The sequence below is a fragment of the Protopterus annectens genome, chromosome 6.part0, assembly GCF_019279795.1.
Source record: "Protopterus annectens isolate FY-2018-M chromosome 6.part0, PAN1.0, whole genome shotgun sequence".
NCBI classification, from domain to species: domain Eukaryota; kingdom Metazoa; phylum Chordata; order Ceratodontiformes; family Protopteridae; genus Protopterus; species Protopterus annectens.
Genome location: NC_056737.1, coordinates 1,615,768,960 through 1,615,792,922, shown reverse-complemented (window position 1 = coordinate 1,615,792,922; position 23,963 = coordinate 1,615,768,960). Strand labels below are relative to the sequence as shown.

The 23,963-nt window shown below is 46.4% G+C and overlaps 1 protein-coding gene across 1 annotated transcript in view; it reads left to right on the top strand.

Moving 5' to 3' along the window:
• NDUFA10 (NADH:ubiquinone oxidoreductase subunit A10) overlaps positions 1 to 23,963 on the top strand; it is a 440,169-nt gene that overhangs the window by 258,154 nt on the left and 158,052 nt on the right. The gene's annotated exons all lie outside the window — the stretch shown is intronic.

Here is a 23,963-nt window from a genome sequence, read left to right as displayed (position 1 = left end):
GGTCGGCCGCTACCTGAGTTTCGTCTTCCGAACTGAAGCCGAAGTCTTCTAAAGCTAAGTACCCCATTGAGGATCCTTTTTTCCTGCTCTAACCGAACAATTGTCTCACCTGTGGAAAGCAAATACCATACCGAGACTTTCATTCTTACTGCGTCACTTGCTTAGGCCCAGACCACAACGTCCCTCGCTGTCGCTTTTGTGCTTTAACACCAGAACTATACATCGTCGGGCCCTTATTGTCGCTAGATATTTTCACTTACAGTCCTCTAATTCCGATATGGCTTTGGTAAGCCGTCCGACAGCAGATCTTCCGAAAAAACGTAGGAATAAAGACAGACAAGACCGCACAGGTCCAAACCTACCGACGATTCTTCCGTTAAGCTAGTCGTCAGTTCTCCGTCCTTAGTGAGGTGCTTTCGCAGCCCCTGATGCCCACTTCTGTAGATTCGCAGGCCACTACCAAGACCCTTTCAAAGTCTGGTATGCCGCAAAACTCTTCTTCGACTAAGGATCCTGCGGTTGCCTCTACCTTGGATGGGTCCAGAGCCGCTGAGCAGGCACCGGCTTCTGAGGAAGTACTTCGCAGTACCGACTCTCGACACAAACTGATGTCTTCTTTCTCATCTACCATTCTTTCGAAAACTATGTAGTTTCTAAGGCCCAGGGTATGAACCACACCCAAGAAACCGACGACCCAATCTTAGGCACCTGCTTCCTTGCCTCTGTCTCAAATGCTTAAAATGGTGGAAAACCTTATCATGCTGATCAGGGGAAGCCAAGCTACCCCTTCCAAAAGAAAAAGAGATATGTCCCCAGTAGTTTTATCTGAACAGGAGTCTGAAGACTCTGATGCATCTGAATATGAAGACATGTAACCCAACCCCTCTCTGCTTGTGAGGATTCTAATGCAGAGGAATCCATTCCTTCAGCCTTTCCACCTGTGGACTTTTCCTTTGGGGAAACCCTTCATACCTTAAGGGAGCATTTCCAGTGGGAATGTCAGGACTACCCTCAGTCTAAAAAGAGACTCCGAGAATTCTTAGATCTTCCACAGCACAGACCCCAGGTCATTTCCCCCAGTCCTGGGGGTTGTGGACGATGTTTTCATGAAGTCTAGTTTGACTCCTGACACCCTCCCTCCTGCTCCCAGAAAACCTACCCGGTATTAGAGTCTCTGACTCACAGAAATTTATTTTCAAAAATCCTACTGCTGACCCTGAGTTAATTTCTCAAGGGCCTAAAGGAATTAAAGCAATTTCTGCTAAGAATCCCACCCCCTCAGATAGGGATTCCCGAGCACTAGACAGATGGGGTAAAAAAGTATGCACCTCTGCTATTCTTGCTATCGGAGCACTAAATTGTCAGTTCCATATGCTAAAATTTCAGCAACATACCATGGAACTCCTCAAACAAAATGTGTCTTCCTTTCCTGCTTGTGCTGAAAATAGAGTTACAAGAGTTAATGCATTCTGCAAGCCAAGTAACTAAGCACACCTTTTACTGTGGTTTTGATGCCCTAGAAGCTTCTTGCAGGGCAGCAGTCACTGGTTCTGTCCTTAGAAGGCATGCTTGGCTTAAGGAACAGCCCTTGCCAGACCATGTCAAATTTAAATTATTGGATGCACCCTTGCACAAAGACAACTTATTTGTCACCAAGGCAGAGGAGGTCTTAAAAAAGATCTATGCAGACAGCTAAGGATTTCCTACAGGTCCAGCCACCCAGGTTCAGCAGGCATTGCCCCTCCAAGCACTGGTCCTTTTCCCCTCCCCTCCAGGTCAGTTCAGCCCAGACCCCGGGGAAGCAGACCCCCAGACAGCAGCTACAGGGAATTCAGAGATCAAAGCAATGTAGTTCCTCCACTCTTAAACCATGGAGTTCAAAGCCACCCCCTCATGTTAAGAACTCACAATGACTCTCCTCTCCCCCCTCTGCCCAACTGCACTTGCCCCTAGGAGGAAAGATCTCCTTCCACTTAAGCACCTGGGCCACCATTACCAATGACCGCTGGGTCCTCAACATAGTGTCCCAGGGATACAAATTTTTCTTCCAGCCCCTAAAGGGTTCCCAGATCTTCCTCCAAACCAGTGGGTAGAGGTGAAAAAGCAAGTCCTTTCCCTGCTCTCTATGAGGGCAATAGAGCACGTTCCTGCAGAACAGGTAGGCCAAGGTTTCTACGTCAGACTTTTCCTGGTACCCAGAAAAGAGGGCATCTGGCGCCCCATCCTTGATCTATCCATTCTAAACACCTTTCTGGTCATACCAAAATTCAAAATGCTCACCCTCCAGCAACTTTTACCTATGCTCTTCAAGAATGCTTGGCTAGCCACCCTAGACCTAAAAGAGGCCTACCTCCACATTCTTATCAGGGAATCATGCAGGAAATATCTACTTTTCAGGGCAGGATCTCTGCATTTTCAGTTCTCTGTGCTTCCCTTTGGCTTATCTACTGCTCCCAGAGTTTTCCCAAAATGTCTGGCTCCCGCCATTGCCTTTTGCAGACAACGGAATATCCAAATTTACCCATACTTAGACGACTGCCTAATTCAGGCAGACAGTCAGGAAAAGCTGCTCAAGCACCTGACCTCTGTAAAGTCCCTACTGACCTCCTTAGGGTACACTATCAAGAAAAAGAAATCCAAACTAATACCCACCCAAAGGATTATATTCCTGGGAGCAAGCCTGGACACAGCATCCCAAATGGCATTCCTGACTCCAGAAAAGCAATCTTACCTGACAGCCTACTTTTCTCAACTAGCCACCAGACCCCAGTTATCTGCAAGGAAAATCCTGCAAGCTTTGGAGTTCATGGCATCTTGCATCCTACTCATTCCATATGCCAGACTGCATATAAGGAAACTTCAGTGATACCTAAAAAGCCTTTGGTGTCAACACTCTCAAGACCTGGAAACTCTTATACCAGTGATACCTTACCTAAGAAAAGATTTTCTTTGGTGGGCAGCAGCATGCTCCCACAACAAGGGACTACCTTTCTCACCACCCCCTGTTGCCCAGACCCTCACCACAGATGCATCAGACTATGTCTGGGGTGCACACATGGACGGCAGGTGCATACAGGGCCAATGGAGCCCACAGCAAATCCATCTGCACATCAACAAAAAAAAGATGTTAGCTGTCCAGCACGCATTGACAGCATTCATGCCCCATGTTTTTCATGTTTCACTGTTGCAGTAATTACATTTGGGTTATCTGCCTGCAGGTAGCCCTCAGCCGGCCTGAATATCAAAGTCTTGGATCCCTGCATCACTTGCTGTCTCTTCTTCCATGACGTCAGGTGTATAAAGCATGCAGCCGACACCATTACATCAGTCTTTCTTACCGCGCTGTGCCCGAAGCAGAAGCAGTTCGCAAGTGCCGGTCAGCCAACTCCTGAAATTTTCGTTTTCAAGTTTCAGAACCGAAGTCTTAAAAAGCTAAGTACCCCATTGGGGATCCTTTTTCTTGCTCTAAACCGATGTCAGTAAAAGTTAACAATTGTATTACCCTTGGAAAGCAAATACCTCATAAAGATTTTCGTTTGTACTGCATTCCTTGCTTAGGCCCAGACCACGACGTCCCTCGCAGTCTGTTTTGTGCCTTACTCAATCCTCAAACTATTTGTCGTCTGTTCATTTTTGCATCAAACTATTTCGATATTCGGTTTAATTATCTAGAAATGGCTTCGGTAAACCATCCGACTACCGACATTCCAAAAAAAACATAAAGATAAAGACAGAGCCAGACCGCATAGGTCCAAAGCTGCTGCTGATGCTTCCGTTAAGCTAGTCGCCAGTTCGCCGATACTTAGTGAGGTGCTTTTGCAGCCCCTAATACCCACTACTTCAGATTCACAGGCCTCTACTGAGAGCCATTCGGAGTCCGGTATGCCGCGAGATGCTTCTTTGACCATGGAACCTGCGGCTGTCTCTACCTTGGATGGGTCTGGAGCCGCTGTGCACGCACTGGCTTCTGAGGGTGTATTCAGGCCTACTGACTTGCATTTCAAACTGACGCCATCTTCTTCTTCAAGTCCTAAAACTCGACCCACGCCTAGAAAACCAATGTCCAAACCGCATGGTCAGGCCCATATGCCTAAAAAATAAATGATAAGAATGGCTGAAGACCTTATTATTTCAATTAGGGGAAGCCAGCCTTCACCCTCTGAGACCTAGAACTGATTTTCCTTCTGATTTTTCTGATCAAGATTCTGAAATTTCTGTTTCTTCTGATTACTAGGATTTGCCCTAATCTACCTATCGGGATTCTGATGCAGAGGACTCCATTCCCTCTGCTTCCCCTTAAGAAGATTTTTATTTTGGTGAAATCTTGCACACTCTTAGGGAGCATTCCCGCTGGGAAAGCCAGGATTATCCTCTTGGAATCTAGCCTGGCCCCAGACACTTTACCTCCGGCTCCCAGGAAACCTGACAGGTATTACAGAGTACCTGACTCTCACAAATTCCTCTTCAAGAATCCTACTGCGGACCCAGAGACCATTTCCCAGGGACCTAAAGGCATTAAGGCTACTACTGCCAAAAACTCTACCCCCTGTGATAGAGATTTCAGGGCCTTGGACAGATGGGGTAAGAAGGTATACACTTCTGCTACTTTGGCCATTAGGGCCTTAAACTGCCAGTTTCATATGTTAAAGTATCAGCAGCATATTATGGGACTACTTAAACAGAAAATTATGTTGATTCTTGACTGTGCTGAAAATAAAGAATTACAGGATTTAATGCATTCTGCTGAACAAGTTGGTAAACATAGTTTGTTGTTTGGTTTTGACTCTTTACAAGCATCTTGCAGGGGCTGCTGTCACTGGGTCTGTTCTTAGAAGGCATGCTTGGCTTAAGGAGCAAAATTTGCCAGATCATGTTAAAGCTAAATTACTGGATGCTTCCTTAAACCAAGATCGCCTGTTTGGCAACAAAGCAGAATAAGTCATTAAAAAGATGGAGGAAAATGCTAAATCTATGCAAGCTGTTAAAAGATTTCCTGCAAGTACAGCCTCCCAGATTTAGCAGGCATTGGCCTTCTAAGAATTGGTCCTTTCCTGTCTCTTCCAGGCCTTCTCAGTCCAAACCCAGAAACAGCAGACCATCTAGGCTACAGTCTCAAGGTACTCACAGGCCTAAGCAGTGGGGGGCTCCCACTTCCAAAGCTGGAAGTAATAAGACACCACCCCTATGGAAAACTGTCACAATGACTTAAACTTAAACCTTCCAAGCCCTGCTCAATTGCCTGCTCCCTTAGGGGGAAAGATCGCCCTGCATGCAAAAAACTGGGAACTCATTACCCAGGACAAATGGGTTTTAAATATAGTTTCCCAAGGATACAGATTCCACTTCCACACCTTACCAACCCCAAACGGTTGGGCAGACCTACCCCAAAATCAGTGGGCAGAGGCTCAACAGCAGGTTCTCTCTCTTCTAAGTATCAGGGCTATTCAACCTGGCCCAGCAGAAGAAAGGGAACAATGTTTTTACTCAAGACTTTTCCTGGTACCCAGAAAAGACAGCTCCTGGTGTCCTATACTGGACCTTTCTATTCTAAACACCTTTTATAGTAATCCCAAAATTCAAAATGCTGACACTTCATCAGCTGCTTCCTATGCTAGGCAAAGATGCCTAGTTGGCAACCTTAGACTTAAAGGAAGCTTACCTGCACATTCCAATAAGGGAATCTTGCAGGAAATACCTACACTTCAGAGCAGGCTACATGTACTATCAGTTCTCTGCACTTCCCTTTGGCTTATCTACTGCGCCCAGGGTATTCTCAAAGTGCTTAGCTCCAGTCATTGCATTTTGCAGGCAAAGAAATATTCAAATATACCCATACCTGGATGATTGTCTAATTCAGGCAGAAAGCCAGGACATGTTACTAAATCATCTGGCATTTGTAAAGAAACTTCTAACCTCCCTGGGGTGCACCATAAACGAAAAGAAATCTCATCTAGTACCCTGCCAACAAATTGTATTCCTGGGAGCAAGCTTGAACACAACTTCCCAGATGGCTTACCACACGCCAGAGAAACAAGTTTATTTGACAGCCTACTTCAAACTACTGGCCAAAAAGACCCAGCTGTCTGCAAGGAAAATCCTGCAAGCCCTGGGGTTTATGGCCTCTTGCATTCTACTAATTCCATATGCAGGACTGCATGTGAGAAAACTACAATGGTATCTAAAAAGCCTATGGTGTCAACATTCTCAAGACCTGGAAATCATTGCTTCCTATCATTCCTTGTATAAAGACAGAGTTTGTTTGGTGGGCAGAGGCCTGTTACCACAACAAGGGACTGCCATTCACTCTACCCCCTGCCGCCCAAACCCTAACAACAGACTCCTCAGACTATGCATGGGGGGCTCACTTGGCAGGGCATTGCATTCGGGGCAAATGGAACCAGAGTCAGATGCACCTACATAGCAATCAAAAAGAAATGTTAGCTGTACAGAATTCCCTGACAGCCTTCAAGGACCACATTCTTCCAGGACAATTATTGGTAAAGCCAGACACACCACTGTTATGTGGTATATAAACAAGCAGGGGGAACCCACTCATATCCCCTCTGCAGACTAGCCATGGCTCTCTGGAACACAGCCTTGAGCTACCAAGTGCACCTACAAGCTCAATTCCTGCCAGTTATGCTAAATTCACTGGCAGATGACCTAAGCACAAATCTCATGGACCCACACGTGTGGAAACTGGAACCAAAGATATTCAACATTTTGAGAAACAAATGGGGGAACCCAGAGATAGACCTGTTTGCCTCCCCTCAAAACTACCAATTGGACAAATTCTGCGCAAGGACTTCCCACAGTCAAGCTTGGAAAGTGTATGCCCTGGCCTTCACCTGGGAAAGCCTCTCAGTTTATGCCTTTCTGCCTCTGCCTCTCCTCTGGAATGTTCTGCTAAAGATCAAACAGGACAAACCAAGGACAATACTGATTGCACCAGACTGGCCACGCCAGCACTGGTACCCCCCTCTTGCACAGTATGTCCCTGCTGGAACCATCACAAAAAAGGCCAGCAGATTCGAAGAAACAAATATTTATTTATAATAATGTACAGACCGGTTTCGGTCTAATGCCCTTTCTGAATGTAACAAAGACTAATACAAAAGCCTTAATTAAATACATGTAACCAAATTCAAACCCACCAATCAAAAACATTTTTGATATAACAATTCTGGAACCATGGCGCATGCCTCAGACCCCTTCCCTGCTGTCCCAGCAGGAGGGCCAGATTCTGTACCCCCATCTTCAAACCCTGAACCTTGCAGCCTGGCTAATTCCCTGAGCTCTCCAATAGCATCCCTCAGTAAGCAGGTGCTAGATGTCATTCTGGAGGCAAGGAGTCCTAGTACTAGAAAATCCAATGCTGAAAAGTGGGAAAGATACTGTTCCTGGAGCCAGACTCAGGGGATGGGCACAACAGTGCCCAGCTTACCGCATATTCTTCAATACTTAACAGAGATGCTCCACAAGGGCTTTTTGTTTGTTTAAATTAAAATTCATGCCTCGGCCATTTCAGCACATTATAATACTGAGCCACACCTCTTCTCTCACCCCTGCTGATACAATTCTTCAGAGGGGCCAAAAATTTAAGACCACCCAGAGAGCCCCTACTCCAGCCTAGGACCTTAACTTTGTATTGGAAAAGCTCACTGTACCTCCTTTTGAGCCAGCTGCAACTGCAGAGTTGAAATTCCTTTCTTGGAAAACAGCCTTCCTTCTAGCCATCACTTCAGCAAGAAAAGTGGCTGAATTACAGGCCCTTATGGCAGTGGAGCCCTTCATCATATTCCATGCAGACAGGGTGTCCCTCAGGACCAATCCTTCCTTTATGCCCACCCAAGGTGGTATCCAGTGTGGCCCTTTAATCAGTCCATTCATTTGCCAGCCTTTTTTCTTAATCCACAGAACAAAGGATAATGAATATTGCACTCTTTGGACGTGCACAGACAACTCAGATTTTATTTGGGCAGGACTAAGCCTCTCAGAAAAACTGAACAACTGCTAGTTGCCTTTGCTGCAGGGGCAGAGGGGAAGGCCATTTCAAAGCAAACCATTTCTAAGTGGATAGGCCATTACATTCATTTCTGCTATAAGCACCATGGAAAATCTACCCCAGGGGGGATAAGGTCACATTCCACCAGGGCTGCATCTACCTCTACAGCCTTTCTCAGAGATGTCCCTACCAGGGACATCCTAGAAGCTGCTACCTGGAGCTCTGTACATACCTTTACCAAGCATTACCACTTGCCTATTTTTTCTAAATCCAGAGCTGGTTTTGCCACTGCAGTCTTGCAGGGCTTAATAGCTGGTCCTAATGCTGTCTAACTTCCTCCTCCCTTCCTTAGCTTTGGGAATCTACCCAAATGTGATGAATGCAACAGTGAAACACGAACATAGTACAGTTGTGTAGACTTACCATAAATGTTGATGTTCGAGTGTATTCACTGTTGTAGTCCTGGTTACCCTCCCTCCAGCCCCCTGACTTCCCTCGGCTGTACCTTTCTTCTTCTTTAGTGTGTTTCAGCTTTCTGGTGTATTTGCTTTTTGTTGGAGGTGTAACCTCATATATAATTGCTTCCCATTGACATCTGGGGCAAGAAAAACTGATGTAATGGCTTTGGCTGCATGCTTTATACCCCTGACAACCTGACGTCATGGAAGAAGAGACAGCAAGTGACGCAGGGATCCAAGACTTTGATATTCAGGCCGGCTGAGGGCTACCTGCAGACAGATAACCCAAATGTAATGACTGCAACAGTGAATACACTTGAACATCTACATTTATGGTAAGTGTACACAACTGTACTTTCTCTCCCCAGAGGCTCTCCTGATCAAAACAGACAACACCACTGTAATGTGGTATATCAACAAGCAGGGAGGGACTCACTCCTACCCTCTATGCAGGCTGGCCATGACCCTTTGGCACACAGCCTCTGCCATGCACCTCCACCTATTAGCACAATTCTTGCTAGGCTCTCTAAACTCTCTGGCAGACCACTTAAGCAGAAATCTTCTGGACCCACATGAGTGGCAGCTAGACCAAAGAACCTTCACCCTAATACTCAGAAATGGAGCACCCTGAAGGTCGACCTCTTTGCTTCCCACACCAACCATCAGCTCAGCAAGTTCTGCACCAGGTAGCCTCACTGCATGGCCTGGAAAGTGGATTCCCTATCCTTCCCCTGAGTCAACCTCTCAGTCTATGCATTTCACCCACTACCTCTCATCACCAGGGTACTGCTCAAAATAAGGGAGGAAAAATCAGGGACAATTCTGATTGCTCCAGACTGGCCTCACCAGCACTGGTACCCACTACTGCACAGCCTGTCCCCACTGCCACCATGGCATCTCCCTCAGACCCCAACCCTCCTGACCCAGAGGGAAGAAGAATTCCTTCATCCCCAATTGCAGACCCTCAATTTGGCAGCCTGGCTTATTCCCTGACCACTGATCAATCTGCCAGTCTCCGTAAACAGGTGCTAGATGTTATACATGAGGCTAGACGCCCTAGCACTAGAAAGTCTTATGCTGACAAATGGAAAAGGTTCTGTACCTGGATTCAGGCTGAGGGAGCAGATATGGCATAGCCCTCCCTAACTCTCATCCTGGATTACCTAGCTGACCTGCCACACAGTGGTTTGTCCTTCTCCGCTATTAAAATTCATGCCTCTGCTATCTCTGCTCATTTCAACACTGAGTAGCCACTTTTCTCACACCCTCTGATCAAACAGTTCCTAAGAGGGGCTAACAACTTGAGGCCACCCCGAAGAGCACCTAACCCAGCTTGGGACCTAAATTTTGTGTTGGAAAAGCTCACCCTGCCCCCCTTTTGAACCAGCATCTTCAGCAGAGTTAGTTTCTCTCCTGGAAGACAGTCTTTCTTCTGGCCATCATTTCAGCCAGAAGAGTCTCCGAGCTACAAGCAGTCATGGCTGTAGAGCCCTTCATCATCTTCCATGCTGATAGGGTGTCCCTCAGGATTAACCCATCCTTCATGTCCAAAGTGGTGTCCAGTGTGGCTCTCAACCAATCCATTCATTTGAATACCTTTTTCCCTAACCCACAAAACAAGGGGGAAAGAATCCTGCACTCTCAAGATGTGCACAGACAGCTCAGATTCCATCTAGACAGGACTAAAGCATTCAGAAAGACTGATGAATTACTAGTCAGCTTTGCTGTAGGGGCAGAGGGCAAAGCCATCTCCAAACAAACCATTTCCAAATGGGTAGCACACTGCATCCATTTATGTTACAAGCAACATGGGGAAACCTCCCCCTAAGGGGGTCAGGACTCTACCAGAGCAGCCTCCACCTCTGCAGCTTTCCTCAGAGAAGTCCGCACCAGGGACATCCTGGAGGCTGCCACATGGACATCTGTTCACACCTTCATTAAGCATTACCCCCTGCATATCTTCTCCAAGTCCAGGGCAGGTTTTTCCACTGCAGTCTTGCAAGGCATCCTAGCCAGCCCCTAGTCCCCTTGACTGCCTCCACCCTTTTTCTCAGCTTTGGGAATCAACCCAAATGTGATGACTGCAACAGTGAAACACGAAGAACATAGTACAGTTGTGTACACTTAACATAAATGTAGATGTTCGAGTGTATTCACTGTTGCAGTCCTGGTTTCCCTCCCTCCATCCCCCTGTTCTTCTATCTCTCTCTCTCTCCTTACAAGGAACTTTTTGGTATTTACTTTCTACTGGTGGGGTTCTTCCACCATATCCTGGCTCCCACTTGGGGGCTCCTGACAGGACAAGAAAAACTGATGTAATGGCATTGGCTGCCTTACTTTATACTACTGACGACCTGACGTCAGTCCTGAAGTGACAGCAACTGAAAATATTAAGTGTCTGGTATTTGGACCGGCCGAGGGCTACCCTGGCAGGGATAACCCAAATGTGATGACTGAAACAGTGAATACACTCTAATATCTACATTTATGGTAAGTGTACACAAGTGTACTTTGTGTCCTATTTTCTTCTTCTGCCTTTCCTACTCTATCTTCCTTACCTGTAAGTAGCTTCTCTTCTGTCTTTGGACCTCTTGTTTCCTCTCTTTAAATGGGTTTTCTCTCACCATAGTTTTTGCTCTCCCCCTTTTTTCTCCTGCTTTCTAGTTAAAAAAAAAAAAAAAAAAAGTCCTTTCTTTGTCTATTGACTCTTTTTTTCTCTTCCTTATGGCTGGTCAGAAACCCAGAAACCCCTTAGTTTCAAGAAATGCACTTCTGTGACCATAAGATCCCACTGTGTGATGCCCACAGGGAGTGCGTGTACTGCCTTGGGCCTATACACCTGGATGCCCACTGTGAGGTGTGCAAAGGGTTCCACCCTAGGGCTTTGGTGGGATAGGAACAGCAAACTTGTTCTTAAGGGTTTGCTTCCTCCTTCCTCCTCTTCGATTGTTCTTTCTATTTCGGGGGCTCAACCCCCCCCCCTCCAAAATGTCCCAGGAGAGCAGGAAAAACTCTCCCATGAGGTCCTCCTCAGAGCTGCCCAAGTAGGTTCCAAGAATGTCAGAGCCAACCCATTCAGATCCAGGGTCCGCAGCTCCTGGCTCCTCCCCTCCACCCTGATCTTCTTCCATGGCTTTGGGGCCTACTGTGATATTTGTGGCAGTTCTGGCTTCTGTTTCGGCTGCCCACTCAGTGCTGACCAGACTGTCCAGAAGCTTTCCCTCCCATTCACTGAGGAGATCTCCCCCTCCTCCACTTCCTCCAGGTCTTCTTCCTGAAACCTTACCTTCAAGGACGTGGGCAGACTGATCAAGCAATTCCTTGGAGCTCATGTCCGCTCTGTCCACATCTGGATTTGTGAGAGTTTCCTCCGTTCTGACCAGTAGCTCCTTCTCTGACCCATCCCTCGGTGTTGGACCTGTTGGTTCCATTGGTCTCAGGCGCTGGGGCAGATCAAGATTCCTTTGTCATCTCCAGCTGTTTCCTCAAAGCCCTCGGCCCCGACAATTTCTGTTCCAAGTGTGTGTCAGAGCCCCAGCTTTGAGGTCATCTCTGGGGGGGTTTTGTCTACTCTGAAGTTTTTGGAGCCTTCTCTCTCCCCTTGGGGCATCTGCTTTCAACAGCTCAGCTTTGACTCCCTCTTCGGAGCAGGAGACCCAGGCCCCCCAGGAGGTATCTGTGTCTGTGGCTTTGGCCCAGAGAGGACTGCTTTCAGAAGGTCAGAGCCCTTCGGCTTTCATAGTGGTGGAGAAGGTTCTTTCCCACTGCAGGAGAGCCTTTACACACACCTCCTCGGAACCTCTCCCTCCCCATTCTGGTCTAGTGCCTGAGGCCTCAAGTCTGTCATGTGGACAGCCTGGCCTGGAAAGCCTCCACAAACTCCTTTCTTTGGATCCCAGAGAGTCTTCTGACATCCCACCGAGGAGGTTACCCTGAGGAGGTTGTGTAAGAGGAGAGGCACATGGATTCCCCTGAAGAATCCCTCACCACTGACACTGATTTCGAGGAAGAAGGAGGGTCCCCCAGATCGCCACCCAATGAAGCCTCCTTTGGAGATATTCAAGAAATGATATGCCGGAGAAGTGTCTGGTCTGCCCAAAACCTTTCCTCAGAGTAATCAGTTCTATGGGAGGCTTTTGGGTCTGGCCCATCTGCTACCTGGGTGTCTCCCCCTGCCCCGACCTACTAATCGAGTTAGTGTCGACTAGGGCATGGAAGGAGCTGAATACGGTAGAGCCTGTCCCCAAGTGGGCAGACAAGATTTTGAGTGCCCCTTTGGACAAGACCTTGTGGACCAAGGGTATCCTGGTACTTTATGTGGTTGTCACTGCAGCCACCAAGAAGGAGCTGTCACAAGAGAGCTCTTCTGTCCACCCTTCCAACAGAGAATCACGAGTGCTGGACAGATTTGGGAAAAGGGTTTATGCCTCTTCCACGTTTGCCTTGAGGGCATTAAACTACTTATCACATTTCACGAGGCTGCAAAGGGATCTGCTGAAGGAACTTTCTAGGTCTTCCACTGGGTCCATGTCTGCTGAGGAACAGAAGATCTTTTCCTCCAGGCTGGCCACCCTTCAGTCACTGGCTAATGCGTCCATGAGGCTGATATCCCATGCTGCAGAGTGTACCTCACGGACTTCTGGTTCTGTCATTGCCATAAGGTGACATGCCTAGATGAGGCTGTGTGACTTTGCAGAGCCTTTCAAACAGTTCTTTATCAGCACCCCCCTTGATGGCTGCACCTTGTTTGGGCCTACGTTTTTTTGACACACACTCACACAGAGAAATGAACGGAAAGACCCTGTCTGCTTTCAGGATCCATTTTTCTACCCTACAAAGGTCTTTTTCCAGGAACCAGCGTGGGAGTAAAAAGACATGGTTTTGTAAGTCACACGGTCCTTTTCAAGACACATGGGAGATTTTTCCCCCCAGAGGCAGAGGGGGGAATAGCCAAAATGGAAGACTACACTGACATGGCTGAGGGGGGTTCCGCAAAACCAAGGGTCGCAGGGAAACTTTCTCGGACCGACCCTTCCAGCACTCCTGAATAGTTGCCCGGTTGCCTTCCTCTAGAGGCAGTTTGGGGGGGGGCACTTCTCCCAACACCTAGCAGCCTGGGAATCCATCACAAACTATCACTGGGTGTTAAGGATTGTATCCTGAGGGAATGCTACATTCTGTTTTTAGAAATTCCCAAACAAAAGATTGACTCCCCAATATTCCACCCAGTCAGAGTGAGATGCGGCCTTAGAAATTGAAGAACGACTAGACAAAAGAGTCATCCAAAAGTCCACCCCCCCCCCCCAATCAAGTTGGATTGGGTGTTTACTCCAGATTCTTTTTAGTGCCCAAAAAGCAGGGGACTTGTGGCCTATTCTGGATATGACCATCCTGAACAAGTCGGTGAAGCACACACAGTTCAGGATGGTCACGATTCAGTCCATCTTACCTCTTCTGAGGATGAACGATTGGATCTGCTCTGTAGACCTAAAGGATGTTTACTACCACATAAAGATGGACAGCTGCTCCAGGAAATATCTATGTTTCAGGCTGGGAGATGATCATTACCAGTTCAGATCACTCCCATTTGGCCTCAGCGCAATCCTCTGGGTATTCATCAAATGTTTGGCAGTGTTGGTAGCGCAACTCAGGCTGCAAGGTTTCCAGATTTTTCCTTATCTGTATGACTGGCTTCTGACTGCTTCAACCAAGCATCTACTGATCCAGGCCAGGGGCTACCTTCTACATCTGGCTGCACTCCTAGGAATCACAATCATTATTCAGAAATCTCAGCTGCAACCAGTTCAGGTTATAGATTTCATTGGAGCATGTCTGGACACAAAGGTATCCCAGGCCTTTCTAACTACGGAGAGGATTGCAAATTTAAGACTTCCAGTCAGGCGGATTCTGTCTATTCCAACTCCTTCGGCCAGCTTGACTCTCAGGGTGCTGGGTTTTGTGGTGGCTACTATACAAGTTTCCTATCTAGTGCATGCTTACACGTGTGGATCCTGCAATGGATGTTAGCAGTCCATTGGTCCCTTCACAGGAATCCCATGATTTTCCCCATCAAACTCTCCCAAGTATGCAAGGATTCTCTACTTTGGTGGCTTCACTCTGCAAACGTTTCTCAAGAACGGCCATTCATCTTCCCTCCCCCAAATGCCACTTTGACCACTGACTCCTCCCAGTTGGGGTGGAGGGCATTGTTTGGGTCAGACAGTTCAAGGCATGTTGATGTCCCAGGAGACCAACTTGCATATCAATGTACTAGAGATGAGGGTGGGTCTTTTAGCATTGCAAGATCTTCAGAGCCTTCTACCTCCATCGACTATTGCGATACAGACAGACAGGGATGCAGTGAGGGTGTGGCAGTGGGCGATCTCTACCAACTGCTTTCTCATAGCAATGCATATTCTGGGAGAGTCCAAACATATAGGTTCATAGGTTGGTACTGGGCTATCTGCCCGAAGGCATATATTAGCCCAGCCACATTGTGTGGTATTCACCGCCCCTTTAGTAGTTCCCTAGACCCTTGTACTAGCAGCTAGTACCCTTGGCCCCTATCTAGTAGTGCTGTTGGTGTGATCCCCGGTGTTAGTGGACAGTCTCAGCCGAGTGTTACTGATGCTTCATGAGTGGTCTGTGAGTCAGTCCATGGCAGATTTGGTCTTCTAGAAATGGGGTCAACCTTGCTGTGATCTGTTTGCTTCTCCTCTCAGCAACAAATGCAGTGGATATTTTGCCTTGATCCCTCCTCAGGGACATTCACCCAGAGATGCTCTAGTCCATGCTTTGTCTCCTGGTCTTCTCTATGCCTTCCCTCTTCTGCCATTAATTCCCAAGTTTTTACAGAAGGCACTCAGGTTGAAGAGCAAGGTAATCCTCATTGCCCCAACAATATGCCTGCTGGCATCCCCACACAGACCTTCAGGGTTTGAAGCTAACCGCATGGTTTCTCCAATTCCAGTGATGGCAAAGATGTCCCAGGCTTTCTTCCCCTGTCCAAAGAATTCAGATCTCCTCCCTTAGGTTTTTGATTCACAGGGTTTATAAAAGTAAATAGAAAAGGTACTCTGTTTGGGTGCAGCGGAAACAGGTATACCTTTTTACGGCTCCTGTTGCAGTTGTTTTGGATTTTTTTGGTGTCCTTCTTCCACGATGGCACTAGCTACTCTGCTGTTAAGGTCCAGCTCACAGCTGTTTCCAACTTTTTTTTAGACTTAGATTCTTCCCCTCGGCATAATCTAAACTTTGTAAAGCCTTCCTTAGAGGCACCTTTTTGCTTTGCCGATTGATCAAAGACCCTATCTCAATTTGAGATCTGACTATGGTTCTGCAAGCACTGGTTCATCCTTCCTTTGAGCCAGCGGCTACAGCTGACTTAAAATTTCTGTCTTGGAAGACCCCTTTTTCTAGTGGCTGTTACCTCTGTGAAAAGTTTCCAAACTTTAAGCTGTTTCTTCTAAATTCCCATACTTAATCTTTCACAAAGACGGGGTAACCTTGTGTACAAACCCATCCTTTTTGCCTAAGGTAGCCAAGGAGGGGAACATTAATCAGTCAGTCTTCCTGCCTTTTTCCCTGATTATCAGAACAAAGGAGAGTACACCCTTCATTTGCTGGACATACATAGGCAGTTGCATTTCTACTTAGAACCAAATCCTTTAGGAAATCTGAGCAGTTGTTTGTATCATTTGCTGAGGGAAAGAAAGGAAAATCCATGATGAAGATTACTCACTCTGTCAAGATGGTTGAGAGACTGTATTTCCTTTGTCTGTTCATCCAGAAATGTACCCTTGTCTGGTCCTATTAGAGCACATTCTACAAGGTCTAGTTCGATTTCTCAAGTCTTTTGGTCAAGGGTTTTGATTAAAGATGTTTGTGCTGCAGCTACCTGGTCATATCCTCACACATTTGATTTGCATTATAAGTTGTATATTGTATCCAGAAGCAGGAGTGCCTTTGGTTCTGCCATACTCAAGAATATCCTTCCATGAGAGCTTCCTGGAGTTTTGGGTAGCTGGGGACTCTGTCCCACAGGTTAATGAAAATGAAGTGACAACATCAGATAAAGAAGTTATAATCTTACCATAATGTTCCATCTGTGTTGTCAGTCTTCATTTTTCATTTACCATCCCTCCCTTCTTCCCCCTTCCAGTCTTTGGGTAACCTGGTGGAACTCTCACAGGAACTTCTGTTCCTTCAGGTTGAGCTCCCTGATTTCTTTTCTCATAGTTTTGGATGATGGTCTTTATATAGGGTAGACATTTTTGGTCCTTATGCTTTGGGCAAACTTTGAGGTAGTCTGGGGGCGTGGAGCATTATGGGTAGAAGGGAGGAGGTCAGCTGTAGAATTTCAAGCTTGGAGAAGTGGCCGTTCGGGACAGTGACCCCACAGGTTAATGAAAAATGAAGGTGGACAACACAGATGGAACGTTATTTAAGAACATAACTTCTTTTTATGCAAATCGTGGCAAACAGATACCAGGAGTAATTAAAGCCCAGTCTACGAGAGCAGGTGTCCTTTTAGTCTCATGTTGCAGTATTCATTACGGTAGGGAGGTTGCTGCCTGCAGCGCTGCCATCTGGCTAGTATACCAAAGTCTTTGCTCCTGGAGGGTACCTGTGACGTCCCTCATCAGGGCCATAAACTGTAGGGTATAAAAGTGACATCTGCACATACCCTCTTCAGAATTTTTCTGCTGCAGTGAATGTCGGACTCCTGTTTGCCAGTTCTGAAAGCAGATCGCGTTTTTTTCAGACGACTAGTTACAGTTTCCGTTCCAGACCAGACGACCACTTCATCTACCGATATAGATAAGTGCCCTGCTGTGTTTTTTCTTTACCTTTGATTAATGTTAAGACGTGCATGTCAACTAGAAAGGGGAAATGTGCTTGTGGGAGACAAATTCCTCACAAGGACACGCACAAGAAGTGCGTATTTTGCTTAGGCGAGATCCACGGCCATACGTGCTGCTCCATTTGCAAATCTTTCGTCCCCAAGACCCTTAGCAGCCACCTGGCCACATTAAAATTGTATTTAGAAAATCAGAGATTATGACGTCTTGCTCTTGGGATGGAAGGGTGACTAGGCCCATCCGCCGAGCTGCCGAGACAGAAGGCCAAGAAAATTTGGGCAAAATCCCTTACTGCGCCTCAGGTGTCCGAGCAGATTCTTGAGGCTGAAGAAAGCCCGGGATCTTCTCAGACCTCCATTCCCAAACCAGGCCTGGGAACCTTAATGGAAGCTGGGATGGCAGAAACTTTAGGTATGTCTGCTGAGGCAAATCAGCCATCAGATCCTGATGGCAGAGGGGGAACCACAACTCACTCAGGTGGAGGGCCCTGCTCCTACACTTCCACTCAAATAGACGTCAGCTCCAGTTCTTTCTCCACTGGCTACCCCTTTGACAATAAAACACAAAAAGTTAAACATCCTGAGCCTCAACCGGTTCCTGGCTGGGAAGTAATTTCACAAAGCCTCTTTAAGGCATTTCAGGCTTTGCAGACACAACAATTACCTTCTGGCCCCTGTCTTCGACCACCCTTAGAAGTATCAGAGGAAGATTACTCCTCTTCAGAGGAATCTATTAATTATGAATCTCAAAAAGACTCTCTCAAGGACTTCATTCCCCCATAGGAGGAGGACACCATTACTCCTGAGTCACCAGAGGAAGAATTCACCTTTGGAGAGACAATCTCCCTCATGAGGGAACATTTTAAGTGGCAGGCATCAGAAGTATCTGACACCAAGAAAAGGTATTTTGATCTTTTACAAATGGAGTAACCTTCTCCTTCTGCTGTGCCCCCATTATTGCTTGCTTTCCAGGATGCATTTTTGTCTGCCTCTCAGTCCCCAGACTCACAGCCTCAATTCTCAAAACACCATGACCGCTTCTGTAAGGTCACCCAGGAAACCCAGTTCCTCTTTAAAAATCCTCCAGCAGACCCAGCAGTTATTGCAGTCTCTGCTGACAAAACCTCAAGACAGTTACCTTCTGCTGCTCTGTACCCCATGGATAAAGACAGTAAATTCATGGACAGACTAGGGAAGAAAGTGTATACCTCCTTTACTCTGGCTATAAGGGCTCTCAGCTATCAAACACATGGCTAGGTATGTCCTGGATATCATCACCAAAGCCTCTACCTCCTCTCTGAGGCCCGTGACTCCCCCATTAAAGCACAAGTCAACACCCTGCTTTCCACAGCATCCCAAGTGACTAGGCACTCCATTAAGTGCAGTTATGATCTGTGGAAGTCTCATCTAAATCTGCTGCATCAGGATCAGTTTTGAGGCAATATTCCTGGGTGAGGCTACAACCTCTCCCTATGGATGTTCAAGCAAAATTGCTTGACGCACCCCTGGACAATAAGGCTCTGTTTGACCAAGGTTCTGCAGAGCTTCTCAAATCCCTTCAAGTAAAGGGAAAAGAACTACAAAACCTTAAGCATTTACTGGTATCTCCTATATCCTGATACCACAGGAACTACCCACAAAAACCTTCTTTTGTGCGAAGACAGTCCTCGCACACAGCTCCTCAGTCTAAGGGATGTAGACAACCACGAAAAGCTCTACTCCCAGATTTCCCACCAACTCTTCCACTACACCCTTTTGGAGTCGGTCTGACCAATCCAGACCACCTCCACTGTGACTTACCACCTTTAGACCTAAACACCCCCTATCCCTTCGGTTCACCCTCTCTTTACACTTCTGACGGATAATCACATCAGCACAGTCGGTCCTCCATCATTCAGAGGGGATATTTCATGACTTGGTTGATGTTACCACCCTTCCAGGCTATTCCCCAACCACCAAAAAACCAACCCCACCTTTTCCCACCCATCATTCAACAACTCCTAGCTCAGGGTACCATAAAACAGGTACCCTGCCCACAAAGAAACATAGGCTTCTACTCCAGAATGTTTCTGATACCAAGGAAAGACGGCCCATAGAGGCCAATTCCTAAACCTCTTTCTCAAGGTACCCAGCTTCAAAATGATTACCTTACCCCTGCTCTTACCACTCATTCCAACACAGGCTTTCATGGTAGCCCTGGATTTGACGGATGCCTACCTGCACATTCCTATACGTCCAGCTTACAGGAAATTCCACCGCTTTGCAATAGGTTCTTGCTATTTTCAATTCTCTGCCTTGCCCTTTGGATTCTCCACTGCTCCTCGAGCGTTCACAAAGTGTCTAGCCCCATTCATTGCTCACTGCAGGACTCGGGGTGTACAGATGTACCCATATCTAGACAACTTGCTCATCCTTCACTAAGACCACCAAGTTCTTCTGCTCCACCTACAACAGGTAACATTCACCCTAACTCAATTAGGGTTTACCATAAACCATGAAAAGTCTCACCTGACCCCCTCTCAAGGTTTGGTTTTCTTGTGATGCAGGATCAGAACAGACAGAATGAAAGCCTTCATCCCAGACCAAAGAATCCTAGAGCTTTGTCTGTACTTCAGAAAACTCTTTACCCACTTCTTCTTGACAGCTCGGGAATTCCTGAGAATGCTAGGCTACATGCCATCCCTTCTACCCATGTTACCTCTAGCAAGACTCCACATGCGAAAAATCCATTGGATCCTACAAAACTTGTGGAGCCAACACTCACAGTCCCTGGACTCACCCCTTCCCCTACTTCTGTGTCTGAAGAGGGAACTCCAGTGGTGGGTTTCAGCACTTCACCTCAACCAAGGAAACCCCCCCCCTATAGATTCCAGCCCCCCCACTGATGCATCAGACTTGGGGTGGGTGCAGTGCTTCTAATAAACCAGAATCAATTCTCTGTGCAAGGCATATGGTCCAATCTAAGACAAAAGTACCATATCAACATCAAGGAAGTGAGAGCATTACTGTTAGCCCTTCTAACATTCAAATCAGCTATTCAGCTAGGAACCCTAAAAGTAATCACAGACAATATGACTGACCTGTGGTACATAAACAAGCAAGGAGGAACAAAGTCCTACCCCCTCTGCAGCTTGGCCGTACAGATATGGAACCTAGCATCATCACTCCTAATCCACCTGGTGGCAGTATATATTCCCTCAACAGAGAATGCCATGGCAGACAAACTCAGCAGAACTTCAGCTCCCTCTCACAAATGTATTCCTGGACCTTATTCACAGGTGGGGTATTCCACAAGCAGATCTCTTTGCCTCCCCCCCCCAGAACAGACAGATGGCCAGCTTCTGCACAAGGGACCCACATTCACAAGCTTGGAAAGTGGACGCATTCTCCTTCTCTTGGGAGGGACTGTACTTTTATGCCTTCCCTGCCTTCACTCTGATTCAGAAAGGTCCTCCTGAAAATCCAGAGGGACAAACCCAAAATCCTGTTGGTGACCCCGTTTTTGCAAAGACAGCATTGGTTTCCCCTCCTCCACTTACTAGCCAAGGGCAAACATTACAGGTTACCCCACCAAATAGACCTGCTCACACAGGACAGGGGATCCCTACTGCACCCCCAGGTGAACAGTCTGAAACTGACCTTATGGGTGATAGGGTTTTAATCCCCATACAGACACCTATATTCAGAGGACATACCCAGTTTCTCCTGGTACTAGGTTTTTTGGCCTCCTGCAGAACATTATGTATCTAAATGGGGCAGATTCTCCAGGTGGTGTCAACAGAAAAAACAGGACCCTTTGACTACTATACCTATGGTCCCTTCCTATTTGTGTGAGCTACTTCACTAGGGACTAACTTACTCCTCAGTCAAAGTCCACTTATCTGCTATCTCGGCTTGTCTGTCATTATCACCTCCTCTGGCTTCCTGATTGGAAGTCAAGCTTTTTCTGAAAGGGGTACTTCATATCAGGCCCCCAAGAAAACCTATACCCCCTCCTTGGACCTGAATTTCTTACTACAAAAACTCACATTGCCACCTTTTGAACCAGTTCATTCAGTATCCCTGAAACTTTGCACCCTGAAAACAGTTCTACTAGTGGCACTCAACTCCGCCAGGAGGGTATCAGAGATGCAAGCCTTTATGGCTTCCTCTCCTTATCTTATTTTCCACAAGGACAGAGTTGCTCTCAGGACCAACCACTCCTTCATGCCCAAGGTGGTTAATGAACTCTCATTAAACCAGACCATTAACCTACCGGTTTTCTACCCTTGTCCACAAAATTCTTCGGAGAGAACTCTCCATTCCTTGGATGTCCACAGGCAACTGAGGTACTACTTAGACAAAACCAAATCTATTAGAAAGTTTGACCAATTATTCATCTCCTTCCATCCAAGAGCTCTAGGGAAGGCAGTCTCCAAACAGATAATTTCTTCTTGAATTTCAAAATCCATTACCATGTGCTATTCCTATCATGGAAAATCCCTGCATGGTCATGTCAAGCCTCAGTCTACCAGGCAGCTGCCTTTTTCAAAGGGATTGACTACGTTTCCATTTTAGAAGCAGTCACTTCGACCTCTATTTTCATTTTCACCAAGCATTACAAACTAGACCTAGCCTCGAGAGCTAGAGCAGGGTTTGCTAGGTCAATTCTCCAAGGCCTCATTTGACCACAAAACCCAATCCTCCACCCATGTACATACCTAAAGTTCTGGTACTCTCCCTACTGTAATGAATACTGCAACATGAGACTAGAAGGACATAGAATAGTTGTGCAAGAACTTACCATAACCTTAGATGTCCTTCACTTCCATGTTGCAGTATTCAGTCCCTCCCACCTGCCCCCTCTGTACCTTACCTAACTAACATAGCAGGGCCTACCTGTGGGGACATAGTCATTCTCTTCCCCAGTCTCAACACAGCCTACCTACTACCCTAGGTCTAGCCTACATGCAAGTCTAAGGGTGTTCCTAGTAGGACCCTGTCATAACCCACAGGAGTGCTGCTGTATGCAGCAGTTCATTCTGAAGAGGGTGCATGCAGACATCACTTTTATACCCTACGTCAGTTTATGGCCCTGACAAGGGACGTCACACGTACCCGCCAGGAGCAAAGACTTTGGTATACTGGCCGGATGGCGGCACTGCAGGCAGCAACCTCCCCACTGTAATGACTACTGCAACATGGAAGAGAAGGACATCTAAGGTTATGGTAAGTTCTTGCACAACTATTTACTTCAGGGACTTTCATATAAGGGCTCTAAAACCTTTCTTCAAGCAGCCACTTGGTCGTCAGTCCACACCTTCACAAAATTTACAATCTGGAGTTTTAATTTAGAGCAAGTTTAGGCCGTCTTTCTTAGCATCTTAAGTTTGGCGGGAATACCACCTTTCTCCACACTATCTGATTAAGCTTTGGCAGTCATCCTAGATGTTAAGAATACTGTAGCGATGATCTAATGTAGAACATGATACAGTTGTATAAGTAAGTTACCGTAATGGTAGCTGTTCAAATAGATCACTCTTGCATTACCGATACCTTCCCTCCATCCCCTCTAGGAGTATTCTTTTGAAGTTTTACCTTGTGAATGGAGTGAAGTATTTCCTAATTCTGTCCCTCCCCCAAACTAGAACTTACTATGTTCTCAAAGTTGCCCCTGCCTTTAGAGAGTTAATGTACTGTGTAACTTATTTTTTGTCAGGGCATGAAAGCTCTGAAAATGGCACACACATGCATACTTCTTATACCAGCATGCTGGTGTGTGTCAAGGGCAGATGTATGCCTTGTGGGAGAAGGATTCTAAGTTTAGAAGCCTGGCCAGATGGACAGGACCTTTACACGGAAAGTCCTGGCTGTTCAAATAGATCACTGATGCAGTATTTTTAACATGTACTATTATATAAGCTACTTACACAATTGTACTTAGTTCATCTCTGTCAGCTTGACTTGTATAGACATGTGCCCACCCAAGGTGCACTGCAGTTCATTAACTGCAGTGAATGCTTGTGGCTAAGAGAGGGAGAGAGAGAGAGATTAGACTTGTATGCATACTTAATGAAAGCCAGCCCAGCTGCCATATTATCAGAGTTCTGTGTCACAGATGTGCCGTGGACTGCCATACTGAAGTCTACAAATTGGAACTTTAGAGGTATTCAAGCCCCTCATAAAAGGAAACCTTTTTTTATCTTCTATAATTCTGCTGTTGATGTTGATATCAGCAGCAGATTTGTCATGGCTCTAGTGCATCTTAAATTTTGGGTGGACTTTACAAGATGCTGCATTATAGTTTATAGCACTACCTGCTTTAATGTAAAATTCTGTATAACAACTTTGTAAAGCAATGTGCAAGAGATTTCCTTGACATGATTTTCTTGTGATGTAACCAGTTATGTGCATACAGTACATTTCCCAAGTTCAAGAAAAAGCGTCATGGAAAAGGGTACAGCTGTTACAGCTGTACCACAAGTCAGACCTGGATTTTTATGTTGTATTTAGTTGTTGTTGGGGAACATTTTACTTGCTTTTTTGAATACCATACATATTGTTCAGTGTGGTTCTTTTATTTTTAGTTAACTAAATTTCCCTTGTATATGTTGCTTACCTGGCAGACAGCTTTTTTTTCCACATTTTAAAAAAGAAACTT